At 45.4% G+C, this 17,121-nt stretch overlaps 1 pseudogene; it reads left to right on the forward strand.

Moving 5' to 3' along the window:
• Positions 1 to 15,324, forward strand: part of LOC138487583 (zinc finger protein 850-like) — a 673,452-nt pseudogene extending 658,128 nt beyond the window's left edge.
• Positions 15,325 to 17,121: the final 1,797 nt, after the last annotated feature.

Consider the following 17,121-nt stretch of genomic DNA (forward strand, 5'->3'; position numbering starts at 1 on the left):
ATAGGGTTTTAGCTTGTCTTGAAGATGTTGAGGTCTGGTTTTATGCAGTGCTCGATGGGAGATGCATAAGGTATTGAATGCCACTCTTCGTGTTACTAGAAGCCAGTGCAGCGTCTTAAGGGCTGGGGAGATGTGGTCTCTTGGGCCGAGTGCAAGTAGCATTTTGGCTGCCGCTTTTTGAGACCTTTGGAGTATATGCAGTTGGTACGCGTGGACTCTGAGGTATAGGGGGTTTGCATAGTCGAGTCTTGATATAACGATTGATTGGACTGCGGAGTGTCTGTTGGGAAATGAGATATATGGAAAGATGCGCCTAAGGGTTTTAAGGTGGTAGTGGCAGGACTTTGAGACATTGTTGACTTGGCGCGAGAGGGTTAGGTCAGAGTCAAGGGTGCATCCAAGATTTTTCACTGAGTTGGAGGGGGTCAGTGAGTTGCCCATGGTGGATGGCCAGGGTAGTGGGTGTGGAAGAAGTTTGGAGTTGCCACATACCATGATTTCCGTTTTGGAGGGGTTTAACAAGAGGTGGCTTTGGGTCATCCAGAGTTCTATGTCCAGAAGGCAGGAGGCCAGGTCAGGTCTGGAGTTGGGTTTTGAGTTCATAAGTTTTAGAATTAGATGAGTGTCGTCGGCGTAGTTGTAACACAAGATGTTGTGTAAACAAATTATTGGTGGGAGGGTGATCAAGTAGAGATTGAATAGGAGGGCAGATAGGCATGCTCCTTGTGGGATTCCCGTGTCGACTGGTCGGGGTTGGGAGGTATAGGTGGAGAGTATCGTTATTTGGTATCTATCTTTGAGGAATGAAGCTATCCATTTAAGAGCAGTTCCACAAATTCCTAGGGAGTCGAGGCGGTCTAGGAGGATTGAGTGATTGATAGTGTTAAAGGCGGCAGATAGGTCGAGAAGGATTAGTGCGGCGCATCCCGCGGAGTCTGCCGTCATTTTAAGGTCATCCCAAATTGAGGTTAGGGTGGTTTCAGTTCCGTGACGGGCTCTGAAACCTGATTGTGCGGGGTCTAGGAGATTGTTGGCTTCGACAAAGGCATTTAGTTGGGAGTAGGCGGTTCGGTCAATGAGTTTGGCAAGGAACCTGGTCTTTGATATGGGCCGGTAGTTTTTTGGCTCGAGAGGGTTGAGGGAAGGTTTCTTAATTAGAGGTTTGACATGAACCGTTTTGAATGCATTTGGAAAAATTCCAGAGGAAAGGGAGGCATTTATGATGGATCTTGCGTGTTCTCCTGCGCAGGTTGAAGCGAAAATTTCTTTGAGGGTTGTGGCTGGGCAGGGGTCCAGCGGAGAGCCAGATGGTTTGCGGGCAGATAGAAGTTTGAGAAATTGCTCTGGTGATATTGGACTAAAGGATTCGAACGTTGGATGCGTAGTGGTCGCAGCTGGTGGGCTGGCCGGTAAGGGGGGGTATTGCCTGGAGGATGTGAGAGAGCCAGTTTGGTAGCTAGAGTATTTCTTCTTTCGAGAGCCGTGGTGTAAAAGTGGAGGGAGAGAGAGTCGCACAGTGATTGTGAGGGAGTCGGGACAGTCGTGGTGCAAGCCGGTTTGGTGAATTCGGCGATGATTTTGTGGAGTTCTTTGCTTGGGTTTTTGAAGATTGTACTCTTATGCATTCTGTAATATTTTATTCTGAATTTGGCTTTTGTTGTTCAATGTCACCGAAATAAAGCATATCTACTATTTACTGCTATTACCTGTGCATCGCTTTGGAAAGATCATGTTGGTGTAAAGGGCATTTTCACATGATGTTGTAACTTGTTCTTTGTTGTTTCTTTGAGGACAGATGAAGCCTCAGGTTCAGTGTTTGCTTCTCATCTTGGAGAGGAAGTGGGAGGAAGGAGTCCAGGGCAAGAGTTGGGTGAGTGTCACACATGCTCCTGGGAGCCTCCAGTACTTGCATTGAATGTAAGTGGTATATGATCCTGGCATGAGACAATGTAGGGCTCGCTCGGTTACCCATCTCTTCCCATTGTGTTACAGAATATCCTAGTTTGTTGCATGTCTTGGGTTGGACAATTGGTGGTTCCTCTTCTCCCTGTGTTCCTACAAGTTCCCTTGTTGCTGATGGCAAATGTTAGCATACAGGATTTCTGCACCTCTATTCATTAGACTCTTCTCTTCATGGGATTACAGGACATGCATGTATTACAGCCATCGACACGATGCGTGTTGAAGACACGACGGATGCCTGTTCCATGGAGACCCTTGAATCGGAGAGCGGGAGTCCTACAGGTGGGTAGAAAGAACTGGGTGGCGGAGACAGAATCAAACCTTTGGGGGGCTGGAATTGAAGTCTTTGGCATCATTATAGGGGGGTCAATTGATATTGTCTGGACAGGCGTTTATCCTCTGCCACTGTACGGTTGGTGCTGCCATCACATTAATGATTGTTTAAACGTAATGTAAATACACGCCTCTCAAAGGTGAGTAATTTGACAGGCTTTAACATGTAGACAGGCTGAGGTTGCAGGGAGCTCTCAAAAGAGCAAGATCGGATACACTCAACACGTCACCCAGGGAATACCTGCAACTTCTATTTGGTTCTGTTTGTGGTTGTGTAATTAGCTGTTCCATCGGTGGCGGCTGGTGGCATTCATTCTCTGGAGGGGCACAAATATTTATCACTAAAGAGTTCACAAGACCAAGTGCAGACAGGAAGCTCCAAACAAGGCAGTGCAGAGGCTTCCTCGTGAGAAATGTGTTACAATAATGGCTAATTGGTTCTGCAGAGTAACACATGAAATAATCCAACACATTTCAAGCCACCAAGAGTACCATTTTCCACCACATTTGCATGCTGCCTTTGCCCACAACATATGCTAGCATTGCCATGGTAAAACACACTTCATGATTCCAACACTCACTATATATATATATATATATATATATATATATATATATATATATATATATATATATATATATATATATATATATATATATATATATATATATATATATATATACACAAATACATGCCAGTATCTTACCACTGAAAGAAGTAATTTTAATGCCTTCTGTGCCCATATATGTCAGTATAGCCATTGTTGGGTTTGTCCAATAATGCCAACAGTTGCCATAATTAGCTGCTCAGATACTCAAGCGTAACGCACTTGCATTGCTTGTGTGTCCGATGCCCCGTCAGGTAGACTCAGCCTTTCACCCACCCCATGACCCAGCTGGACTAATAGAGTTGCATGTCGCTAGTAATAACAGTGACACAGAATATTACAAGCGCTTGCAAGCTGGAGAATCTGGCATGAAGCGCCATATAAATCTTTACTAATTACACTCATTTCGGTTGTGCGGAGCATGGCTAGCATATACCACAATAAGAACATTTGCTTGGCTGGGTCCAGTAAGGCCAGTCTTTGGCACAGTAACAACACTTGTTTTGGCTGTGGCCAATGAGGCATGATTAAGAAAATGTGCCCTGGCTGTGCACAGTAAAGCCACTATTTGCCACAAGAAATTGTTGGCTGTGTCCTGTAAGGCCAGTGTTCGCTACTGGAATAACACCCCTATCCTCTATAAGCTGTGGCAGTTTCATGATACATGGGCCCAATTAATAGAATCCAGTGCAGAAGCAGCGCAATCGCCGCGTACCGAGAAGGAGCGTGCGCCAGCCGTTGCGCAAAGCAGCAATTGCGCACCACACGTATTCATGGATTTTCCAAGGCATCAGTAGCCGTGGCGCAATGAACATCAACCAGCGCCAGTAACGCCCCCAATACGCCCCTGTGCACAGGAAAAACCCGGTGAAATGCCCAACACGGTGAAAGACCCCGCACCATCCGTGGCCCAGCACCCCCCCCCCCCACATCGTAATAGTGTGAAAAATCTGCGCATGGTACGTTCAGCCAAATCGCGTGGAAAGGCCTGCGCGTATTCTGTCCCGCACCCCAGTGTAATAGCACGGAAAGGCCTGCACGTATCCCGTTTCGCACCCCAGCGTAATTGCGTGGAAAGGCCCGCGCGTACCCCATCCCGCACCCCAGCGTAATCGCGTGGAAAGGCCCACGCATACCCCATCCCGCACCCCAGCGTAATTGCGTGGAAAGGCCTGCGCGTACCCCGTCCCGCACCCCAGCGTAATCGCGTGGAAAAGCCTGCGCGTACCCTGTCCCGCACCCCAGCGTAATCACGTGGAAAGGCCCGCGCGTACCCCGTCCCGCACCCCAGCGTAATCACGTGGAAAGGCCCGCGCGTACCCCGTCCCGCACCCCAGCGTAATCACGTGGAAAGGCCCGCGCGTACCCCGTCCCGCACCCCAGCGTAATCGCGTGGAAAGGCCCGCGCGTACCCCGTCCCGCACCCCAGCGTAATCACGTGGAAAGGCCCGCGCGTACCCCGTCCTGCACCCCAGCGTAATCACGTGGAAAGGCCCGCGCGTACCCCGTCCTGCACCCCAGCGTAATCACGTGGAAAGGCCCGCGCATACCCCGTTCACACCAGCCAAATCCTGTGGAAAGGCCCATGCGTACCCCGCTCCACACCCCAGCGTAATTGCATATCCCTGTCTTACCAGCCAACTCGCGTGGAAAGGCCTGCACGTACCCCTCAATACATGCACAAATTCCCTGGAAGCAGACGCCCCCTGATGAGACAGCCACACCCCAGCAGCCATCACCCGTGACCCTGCCCCTCAGGCAACCCACACCACATGGGACCCCACCATCACCCGTGACCCTACCCCGCAGGCAGCCCACACCACATGGGCCCCACCATCACCTGTGGCCCTGCCTCGCAGGCAACCCACTCCACATAGAACCCCACCATCACCCATGACCCTACCCCACAGCCAGCCCACACCACATGGGAACCCACCATCACCGGGACCCCTACCCCGCAGGCAGCCCACACCAAATGGGATCCCACCATCACCCGTGACCCTATCTCACAGGCAGCCCACACCACATGGGACCCCATCATCACCTGTGACCATGCCCCGCCTCATGTCCCCACCCCCCACCCGTGATGGCAACCTGCAGGCAGGCCCTGCCTCGTCCCCACCCCCCACCTGTGACGGCAACCTGCAGGCAGGCCCCACCTCATGTCCCCACCCCTACCTGTGACGGCAACCTGCAGGCAGGCCCCGCCTCATGTCCCCACCCCTACCTGTGACGGCAACCTGCAGGCAGGCCCCGCCTCATGTCCCCACCCCTACCTGTGACGGCAACCTGCAGGCAGGCCCCGCCTCATGTCCCCACCCCTACCTGTGACGGCAACCTGCAGGCAGGCCCCTGAATGAAATCAGCATAAAATGAGCAACTAGATAAAAGTTTGTTAAAATAAAAAAAGAAATCGTAGGTCAAACAAAAGAAGATGAAATCAAAGATGTGGTCCATGTGCATAAAGTAGTCCAAAATGAAAACACAAACAAAAAGAAAATCTTTGCTCCATGGTGAAATAAAAATGATCCATTGAAAACAGAACTATGTACAAAAAACAAGGGTCCATTGTCTCAAACCATGTCCAAAAATGATGAGTAACAAAAACAACAAAGAACTATACACAAAAGGTGGAGGAAAGTCCAAAAACTCCAAAGAAAGAAAAAACAAAAAGAAACATACACCTAAAGAACTATGTACAGTGGCAGCGGGCTAGTCCTCTGACTCACCATTCCCTCTCAATGTTTCGGCCAGGGCATCTTCGAACTTTGCTTTGATTTCCCTGAGGCGGGCCTGTGCTCTCCCCTCGAGGGCTTGCAGGGACTCCAACATGCTCCTCTCAAACTCCCTGCAAGACTCCTCGAGGAACTCGGGCCGCCTCTCCGCCCGGCGCAGGGTATTCTCCGCCCTAGCCATGGTGAGTCGTGACCCCCGTGCCTGCTGCCGCTCTGCTCTGATCTGCTGGCCAAATCGCCCCAACTCGGAAGACATCCTTGTGCAAGGTCCACGTTTCCCCCCTGCCTGATGGCCGATAACTGCCCCTCTGGTTTTGAAAGCCCTGAGTCCTGTTTCCCCCTATCCCGATCCTGCTGCCGCCAAAATGCCTGGTGCCTGTGCCCCAATGACAGCCTCTGGGACGATGACAGCCCCTGGGGCCATTGTGCATGTGCCTTGCTGTTTGGTGCCTGCTCTTCCTCCATTGCCATAGCTCCTGTTGCTGTGGCGACCACATCTGCTGACTCCACCTCGACTCCCGACTCTGGCAGGGATGGGATCTCCACCAGACGGGCCGCCGGGCACAGGACAGATACACAGGAGGCCTGGGTGGTATCTGGGCCGGAAGACGGCAGGGAGGACGACTGGCGCACATAGTAGGCCGACGAGGAGGGGGGTCACATAAGTGGCCAGACCATGTACCCATTGCGAGACCTGGAAATTTGCTAGCCAGTTCAACAGACGCCAGACATCATCGTGATGACATGCAAGCCCCCGATTGGAAGGCTGCAACTCATCACGGATGTTGCCTGTACGCTGCAGAGACCAGCTAGCACAGGTTACACCCTGTCCCGAATGGTGACATCGGCAGGTATTGGTGTTTCCGTTTGAGTGGAAACCTTCACGGCGACCTGCGCCTCCCCTGGCACCTGAGTCTGGTCTGCAACAGTCACACCTACGTCATCACCCCTGCCGGGCCCCATGGACTGTGCTAATGTGGCCTCCCCCTCCTCCTCCAAACTGGATGCCTCCCCACCGTCTCCCGCAGTGTCTTGGCCCTGTGTGGGCTCACCTGTCCCTCCCATTGCTGAGGAGTCCTCCATCACCTTCACCCTCTTGGACCTACCCTCAGCAGCTGCGGCCGTAGACTCCGACGTGGCACCAGTTTCCTCGCTTCCGGAAAAGGACAGAACCTGGGAGGATGACTGGGCCTTGCGTCTGTGTCTGGTGGAGGCATCCCTGCTTCTGTGCTCCACAGCGCCTTCTCCGCCCTCTTCCTCCATCGTCGCTGTGGATAGGGAGACATTGAACACAAGCAACAGGGAACCGAACAGATGTCCGTTAGACACATAGCAAATGTACATGACTGGCATTGTTAAACGTCACAACCATCATCACCCTCCACAACACACCGGTCAGTGCAATCAACAAACATGCACAATCATGTATGTCATGTGCAACAGAGATTCACATCCATGTACCAGGCACTGCTAGCGCATCAAAATATGGAAAAGTATATCAGTGAACTGCACCAATTTGTAATTAATACAACAACCAATTGAGTTATATTTTTAATTCCAATCCACAGCCCGACACGTGTTTCGAGCAAAGCTCTTTTTCAAAGGCTGTACATCAAATTGCAATTACAAGCCGTTAACATGTTCACCATTGTATATGCATCATAACATTTGGGCAAACACAGGGGGGAAAAGGGGAAAAAAGACCAAAACCATGAATGTGTAACACATAACAGCATTGTTTGAATCATTGCAAAATTGCAGAACCAATATGATTAGATAAAATTAGGATTTGTACATTAATTACCGTTTCTAAAGGAATCCATCCGATTTTTAAACCAATGAGAAAAAATGACAAAAAAACATGATAAGAGGATAAGTGTGGTGCGGTGACTAAACAACTTGGGATAACTTAATTGACTGAAACACCAATAGTAATCCTGAAATAACACGGTGAAATTACCTGGGATCCTGTCCAGGTGAATAATCTATACAGCACAAAGATGAACCCAAAATCACAATTATTCCAAAATTCCATGATTGTTACCCAATGTACGTGTAGCAAAAATCAGAAAACCACATTGCCGATATATTGCACTTACCAATACTGCAGTTAAATTCTAAGGAACAATTCCCAAACTAGACAGAAATAGATTAAATATACCAAACAGTGCTCAGTACCATATAAAATTAATGCACAACCATAGTAAATTGAGAGTAGAGGATTTACCTTAATATAGATTGCAATTGCAATGACTAATAAAGGTGGCCTGCAAAGGTCCGCGAGGAGAGGGGAAATGTTGCCCATGAAGAATTAAAAGATTCATCAATTCGAAGTGACCAAGTGATCCGTGTCAGTTGACAATTAACCAATTGCGGACAAAAGGAAACAAAACCGAAGCATGAAATTAGCTAATTTGTTAGTGACAATTGAAAAGCAGGGATCATGTCAAAGGTGCAACATCTGACTCACCGGCCTTCCGCCAACAACCGTATCCAAGGGAGAGCGCGCGTGCGAGATAACGCTCGTGAGGTTAAAGAGGGAAATTAGTTCACACGAACTACACCGTAACACCACAATCTGCGGCGGCCATGTTAGGTGAGGAAACCAGCGGTTGCCAGTTGCCCAACAATAAGTACAGGCTACTTAGCCAAGGTTGTTAAAAAATTAATTAGGGTGATTATAGCAATCTCAGGTGCCCTTGATTACGAAAAAGGTGTAGTAATCAATTTAATACGCCGCACTAAAAATGTGCATGATATATAGAAATTTGGGCAAATATAGCGGATCTCTGATACAAATACATGCGATATTGGTGTACTAAGCGAATTTGCCATAGCACACTGCTAGATGGTGTGCATCCTAGTTGGGTAGTCAACCGCACACACCCATACACTTGTCATGTCACATAAATCACGATAAAAGATTGCCTTCCATACGAGGCAAACGATTAGTGAATAACATAAAGAACAAAAACCCGGTGTGTAGCTCACTGTAGTGTCACCAGCACTTGCAACTAACCTAACTCAAGGTACCCAATATGAACATATGTTTAATAGCTGAAACGATTATGGCAACCTTATTATACAGTGACCATCTATAGATTGACATAAAGTTAGCTCAATAACTATGTAAAAGCAAATATGGGTCAAAGCTAATATATTTAAAGCTAATTGCTGACATCTTACCAGTTAAACATTTTCTGAAGTACAAGGTGAATCATAAACACAGAAATTAGCTGAATTGCACATTGAGTCATAAAAACACATGAAATTCATGATCAGAATTAAGCCCACGAATGACCAATCTATGTTTACAGATAAGCCCTACTTCCATTTGCCTGAGTCTGAGTTCCATGTTTCCACCTCTTTTGAAAGGACGTATCTGAGCTAAACCAATACATTTTAAATCCTTAAAATCATCCAATTGATGTAGAGTCTGCCAATGCAACGCCAAAGGATATTTGGCATCCTGTTTATTCAGAGAGGCCAAATATTCACGAATCCGAATTTTAAGTGGCCTAATAGTACTCCCAATATAAAAAAGACCGCAAACGCATACAATACAATACACCACAAACTTTGTATTACAATTAATAAATGAGTTGATTGCATGTTTGCCTGTGATACCAAAATCTAAGGAGTCTGACTCAATTGTGTGTGAAACATATTACAACTCCCACATTTGTGAAAACCATTAAGACGCCCTTGATCCAACCATGTTTTGGCAATTGGTGCTTGTGCCATAAAGGACGGACATAAAAGATTTTTGAGAGTAGGAGCTCTACTGAAAACAATTGATGGATGTGGTTCAAGTAATTTAGTTAGATCATTGTCTAGGTGGAGCAAGTGCCAATGATGTTTGAGTATAGCGTACACACCATTACTATCACTGTTGTACCGAGTGATTAGTCTGATTTTGTTAGAGTGCATATTAGCTGAAAGAGATCTAGTTTTAGGTTTGAGTAAATTAGCTCTCTTCATACTAGAAACTTCACGTTCAACCTTATTAAGCAAATTTGGTTGATACCCTCGTTGAACAAATTGATCATGTATAAATGATTTTTCCACAACAAAATCAGCATTGAGGGAACAGTTCCTTTTAGCACAAATATATTTCACCTTTTGGAATGTTGTTAATAACAGAACGTTTGCGAGAGCTAGATGAGTGTAACACTGCATTAATCGAAGTCGGTTTACGAAAAGTTTTAGTAATGAAACCAGTCGCAGACACAGAGACGTTCAAATCAAGAAAATCCACAGAGTCATTGGAATAGTGATGTATAAATTGCAAACCCCAGTTGTTAGCATTCAGAAAATTAACAAATTCACTTAATTCAACTTCATTGCCAGTCCAAATCATAAAAACATCGTCAATGTATCTGTTCCAAAGATAAATATAGTGAAAAAGTCTTTTGTTCTGAAACACATACTGTTCTTCAAATTGATGCATAAATATGTTCGCAACCGAGGGTGCGAAACTTGCTCGCATTGCAATCCCTATCAGTTGTTGATAGTATGTATCATTGAAAAGGAAAACATTGTTTTGCAGAGCACAAAAAAGACATTCTTTGACCATTTCGATATGAAGATGATATGATGCTGATTTGTGTCGGAAGATGTAGGTAATGCTATCGATTGCTTTCTGATGATCAATAGAAGTGTATAGAGACTTGACATCAAGTGTGACCAGTAACACTCCAGAAGTATATGGCAATTGTGCAAGAATGTCAAGGATATGCATGGTATCCCGTATGTATGTGGGTGTAGATTGAACCAATGGTGAGATACATTCATTAACATAGATTGAAATTGGTTCCAAGATTCCACCTTGCCCACTAATAATGGGTCTACCTTCCGGTATCTTGTCAAACAACTTGTGGATCTTGGGTAGAAAATAGGCAGTTTGCATTGTCGGTTTGTCAGAGAAAAGAAAGCATTTTTCCACATCAGTAATGATGCCTAGTTTATACCATTTATCAATCAGAGAATGAACTTTGTTCTGTATGAATAAAATAGGATTCTTTTTCAAAACGGCATAACATCCAGGAGAATTCAAATGTTCCAATGCCATAGAAATATAATCTGCTTTATCCCTGATTACAACATTACCACCTTTATCAGCCTCCTTAATCACAAGTGTATCATTAGATGCTAGCTTGTGAAGGGCAAGGCCTTTTGGACCACATTGCTCTACTGCAAATCAAAATATGGCCTCAACCTCACATACATCTTGGGACATGCACATCTCATTCACACACATCACCAGGCAGTTTTGTGGACACCATCTGGGCTGACAAGGTGGGTCTACGAAGGCTCGAACGCAAGGAAGGGCAAAAGGTCGAAGGAGTCGACGGTAACCCCCTTAGCTCCGGTCCAATCACCCAAACCACCGAAGACCTGCGAGTCACTGTCAAACAGCACACAGAAGTCATCATGTTCGATATTATCAGAGCGGCGGCTCACTTCCCAATCTAGTATTCGCTCCAGAACTAACTCCCAATCTATGGTTCTATCCAGAGACAACTCACACAGTTCTTTGCAGAGACACCCCCAATCTATGGTTATATCCAGAGCCAACCCCTAATCTATGGTTCTATCCAGAGACCACTCCCACAGTTCCATCCAGAGCCACCCCGAATTTATGGTTCTATCCAGAGCCAATCCCCAATCTACGGTTCTCTCTAGAGCCAACCCCCATCCTACGGTTCTCCTCAGAGCCAACCCCTAATCTACGGTTCTATCCAGCGCCAACCCCCAATCTACGGTTCTATCCAGAGCCAACCCACAATCTACGGGTCTATTCAGAGCCACCACACCCCCAATATATGGTTCTATCCAGAGCCAACCCCCATTATGCGGTTCTCTACAGAGCCAATCCCCATTGTGCGGTTCTCTACAGAGCCAACCTCCATTCTACGATTCTCCCCAGAGCCAACACCCAATCTACAGTTCTCTCCACAGCCAACCCCAATCTACGGTTCTCTCCAGAGCCAACCCCCAATCTACGGTTCTCTCCAGAACCAGCCCCCCAATCTACAGTTCTTTCCAGCAAGTCCCTCAATCTACAGTTCTATCCAGAGCCCCCCAATCTATAGCTTTCTCCCGAGCCAACCCCCTATCTACAGTTCTATCCAGAACCACCTCCCAATCTATGGTTCTATCCAGAACCGGCCCCCAATCTACGGTTTTATCCAGAGCCACCACCCCCAATTTACGGTTCTATCCAGAGCCAATGCCAATCTATGGTTCCATTTAGAGCCAACCCCCAAATCTACGGTTCTCTCTAGAGAATTTATGTTACTATACATTTGAATTTGATATGAGTTTATTGTGTCCAAAATGTATTTGAGATTAAGGCTTAAACATACAATTACACAATTGTTGTACACAATGTTATACATTTAATAATGTTTGATAGCTGTTTAGCATATTTTTCTAGTGTGTTTTCTATAACATTGTGGTGAAGCGAGATTCATACCAAGATATCTACTATTAATCCAAAATTGCAATACACCCTTAAGCAGGGGAAAGACACATACCACTAGGTTTGTTCTCATTATTATATATTTAAATTATTACAGCATTTGCTCAGCAAGTCTGAGTTATCACTGTTTGCTCGAAAAATCTGAGAAGGCTGAAAAGGGTTTATTTTGCTAATATTTAGTTTAGATTATTAACCTATAAACTGTTTTCAGGTTTCAAAATTGTATTTTTTATGAAGAAATGTAATCTGGTGGGCAGGACTGAAATGGATTCCTTAGGATTGTGCAGTGTGTTAGTGGCAAACGGGGCAAGAAGTCACAGCTCTGCACTGGGTCTGTTGATTTTTAGGTTTTCAAATAATACCTAAAACCTCTGCTTTTTTTCAGAAAATGGAAACTTCACCAAACCTGAGAGCCTGAGAGAATGTGCGTACTGTGATCAGAGCTTTATGAAGCACTCCAAACTCATGGCACACATGGAGATCCATGTCATTGAAAACTCATTTACCTGCAGGATCTGCAGGAAGCGTTTCACTGAGATTCCTGCTCTAATCATGCACCAGAAATCCCACACAAGTGAGAAACGCTATAAATGTGCAGAGTGTGAAAAGAGCTTTATGGAGCACTCCGAACTCATGACACACTTGGAGATCCACGCCGGGGAACTTTTCACTGAGAGGCCTGCTCTAGTCATGCACCAGAGCTCCCACACAAGTGAGAAACGCTATAAATGTGCAGAGTGTGATAAGAGCTTCACAAAGAATTCACATTTATGCCTGCATCAGAGAGTCCATACTGGGGAGCGACCTTACCAGTGTATAGAGTGTGGGAAAAGCTTTGCTAAGGGCTCCCATCTGAACAGGCATCAGAGTATCCATTCAGGGAAGAAACCATACCGCTGTACAGAGTGTGGGAAGAGCTTCTCTCAGAAGTCAACTCTCTACACCCATCTGAGAGTGCATACAAAGGAGAAGCCCTATGAATGCACAGAGTGCAAGAAAAGCTTCGCTCAGTCCTCAACCCTGAGGCACCATCAGAGAATCCATACAGGGGAGACGCCCTATGAATGCATAGAGTGCAAGAAAAGATTCAGTCGATCCTCAGCCTTAACATACCATCAGAGGCTCCATACAGGAGAAAAGCCTTTTGAATGCAAAGAATGCAAGAAAAGATTCAGTCAATCCTCAGCCTTGATCTACCATCAGACAATCCATACAGGCGTCAAGCCCTATGAATGCACAGACTGCAAGAAAAGCTTTAGTCTCTCTGCAACCCTGATCCACCATCAGAGAATCCATACAGGGGAGAAGCCCTATGAATGCACAGAATGCAAGAAATGTTTCAGTCACCCCTCAACCCTGATAAACCATCGGAAAATCCATACAGGGGAGAAGCCTAAGAATGCACAGAATGAAAGACAAGTTTCAGTCACTCATTAACCCTGATCCACCATCAGAGAATCCATACAGGGAAGAAGCCCTACGAATGCACAGAATGCAAGAAATGTTTCAGTCACACCTTCACCCTGATCCACCATCAGTGAATCCATACAGGGAAGAAGCCCCATGAATGCACAGAATGCAAGAGATGCTTTAGTGACCCCCTCTACACGGAACCAGCATCAGAGAATTCACTGTGAGAACGCCTTTGAATGTACAGGATGAAATTAAACCCTCAGTAAACCCTTAACCCTGAGCGGGCGTTGGAGTGTTCATGCAAGGATGTAGTAACGTTTCATAAAAGAACAAATCCTAGGGTACGTCAGAGGTGCCACACGAGGAAACCCTCAGAGGCTGCATCTTCAGCAGCATCAGAAGATCCATTCTGGGAACAAGTGCCAGAGGGCAAGGTATGCGGCAAGTACTTTAACCCTTTGACTGGTGAAACCACAGAAAGGCTCCTGTACTGCTGGTATAAAAAATGTCCTTAGAGTTTCGAAGGATTTGAGGGGGCACACATCCTTCTATCCCTGCCTCAAATCTATTTAAAAGCCCACTCTCTAGGACATAGATGCATGCCCTCAGGGTACTTAAAGGGTCAATCAGGCATGACACCCAAGAGGATATCAGAGATGGGACCTCAATGCTGAAACTTCATACATCAGTAATGTACCTGCCGAGGTCTTATCCCTCTGTATATCAGGTGTGTGGTCATACAGCAGCAAAGGGGGAGAATTAAGTTCAACAATATCCGATCTGCAGGATTGGAAACTGGGCACTGGACACAGGAAGATTAAAAGATGCTGAGTTGCTCCCACTTAATACGCAGAACATTATCCCAGCATGTCCTGGCTCGGGTCCCTTCCCACTATGAATCTATTCAAACCAGAGGCTAAAGAGGGAATCTTACCTGGGAAGAAACGTAAACATTAAAGTAAAGACAAGAGAAGATGTAAAAAAATCATTGTAAGAAAATGAAGCAAGGGAAAAGGCAAGGGGACGCAGCACAGGTGTAGTGGCAAACACTAAGAACCAGTACAACGCCGGTCTGCTAATTATTTTATTAAATTATTTATTGTGCATGTGTTAGACGCTTATACAGCAAGTAAATTGTGCTTCAAAGCGCCCACAGGGCAACAGGGGGGTAACATGGGAATGAACCCGCCATATACTGGAAGATAAAGACACGCAAGTGGCTTACTAAGTGGCGCCGTTGGCTGTGAGAGGACGCTGTTACTACTCCTGCTTTGCCTTGGGATCTTGCAGTAATGATGAGTTTTACCTCTCTACCATGGTACGGACGTGCATTGCAGATGGACTTGTGACTTTATATATGGATGTTAAAAGAACCTTTTGACACAAACTAATTCTTCTTACTAATATTACAGGAGAATTTCGTCAGTGGCCACTCCCTCCCTTGCCACAAACTACATTACCCAAGAAGCCCGCGCTTCAGCAAGTGACTTACTAAGTGGCACTGTTGGCTGATTCACGCGTAGTGAGCAGTGAAAAAAGCTTTTTGGCATGATCAGCGTGGCTTTTCGTTTTTGATGCTGCTATGAATGTTGGATTTTCTTAATGAGTAATACGTAAGTTGATGTAGGTATTTCTTTTTTATACATTGCTTGTTAGGATATATCGCCGGATTGTTTGTTTAGATTGACCGTGCAGTGATACTAGGGTTGTAAACCAACTATACTTTGTAAGTACATGGAACTAAGGTCCTCAGTTGTTCAACTCAATAAATTTTGATATTGATATTTTATTTCTATCGCGCTCGTACACAACTCAATACATTTGCGGGTAGATCCAGTGATTCCTCAACGAGAAAGGCTCCCGGAGCGTCGTCTGTTAATATGACGCTGAGACCTAGTAGAACGTGTAAACAGAATAGAATATCGCAGCCTGGCTTGGTCGTTGAGGGAAAGCTAGCAAAGATGACTACCTCTTTGTAGTAAAATGGAGCGAACTACCTGTGTAACATCGACCCAGTTGGCTTCAGTGGAAGAGAAAAACACGTCAAATGAACTGGTTGCGGATTTGACACTTAGACTCCCTTATGTAGGCTCTATACTACTTAGTCTTACAAGGACCATGTGATAATGTCCCCGCTAATGATGTAAAAGTAGTGACCCATAAGAGGATAATAGCGACAAAGAATGGGTGCTGGGAAACCGCGATATGTGAGATGTGTGATGTCTTAGACCCTGTGTTTAACAAAGAGTCATTGTGTGATATAGTACCTACTGACTTGCCGAGAACAATCCCGAAACTAAAAGATATGGTAAAACAGAGTCTGTTAAGAGACCGTAGTGGTCGCTGATACCTCAATAGATCAGATGGAAGAAAGTAATAAAAGAAAAAAAGGGGAAGTTATAATATCTTATACAAAGAACAATGATGCGTCTGTTAATAACAGATCAGAAAGCTTTGCTGTCGATCCAACTACGGGATTGATAATATGTAATGAAGACTGCCGTTTAGTTGGTGATTTGCCTGATTCTTTGCAAGTCCTGAATTCAAATGAAAGCAAACTTAATGCTAGCATATCTGTCTCCTCTAATAATGTTACAGAAGAACTATTTGAGACACTTGAGAATGTTCTAACCAACCTAGTTGATAAATGCGAAAATATTGAGCACAGATTAGATGTACATTCGCTGCTTCTACATAAAAGTATTAATAGGGGCAGAAAGACACTCAGTGATGTAGGTGTTAACACTGAAGTAGAGACTCCTAAAATCTATCCCAGGTTGGCTGTGGAAGAGTTGATTCAGTCCAATACAGAGAGTGCCTCGGTTAATTTGACTGATGGATATACTATTACTGAAACGGTAATAGGTAAGAACATCTACGATAAAAATAATAGAAAATATGAAAAGGGTGGTAAACACTCAAAGAAAACATTGTCCCACGCTGTTATGTACAACAGAAGAGTGGGTAGAAACTTTAAGAATGGATGTATTGCAAAAGAAGGTTTAGCTTCTAATATTACTTACGCTTACTACACCTAGCAGTAACTCCTACTCTCAATGTACCACTCTACCTAAAGCAGACACCCACACCATACCCAACAAAACTTCTTGCACTGGCCCAACGCTATACAAATGCGCCTTAATCAATGTACGATCACTCAATGCCCACGCTCTAGAAGTAAATGACCTAATAACTACCCAAAATCTAGACTTACTCGCGATTACAGAGACCTGGCTCAACGAAGCTTCCGGCCCAGCCATTTCACTAGCCCTACCACAAGGGTATGCCGTCCTTAGACAAGATAGGATAGCCAGAACAGGAGGGGGGGGGTAGCCATTATTCACAAAGAAACACTCTCTATCAGAACCGTACCCCACCAAGAGGAAGATAATATTGACATCCTATCAGTCAAATTAGCACTCTCTCCAAATAGCAAAATAAATATTCATACTGTATACCGTCCACCTGGCCCAACCACTAAATTCATAGGTCAAGTCAATCACCTCCTAGGAAACAACCTTAAAAAAATCTACAAAATCACTTCTTATAGGTGACCTTAACCTAGGATTCAACGACTGTAAGGACA

This window comes from Ambystoma mexicanum, chromosome 9, assembly GCF_040938575.1.
Source record: "Ambystoma mexicanum isolate Mex_15411 chromosome 9, UKY_AmexF1_1, whole genome shotgun sequence".
Lineage (NCBI taxonomy): Eukaryota > Metazoa > Chordata > Amphibia > Caudata > Ambystomatidae > Ambystoma > Ambystoma mexicanum.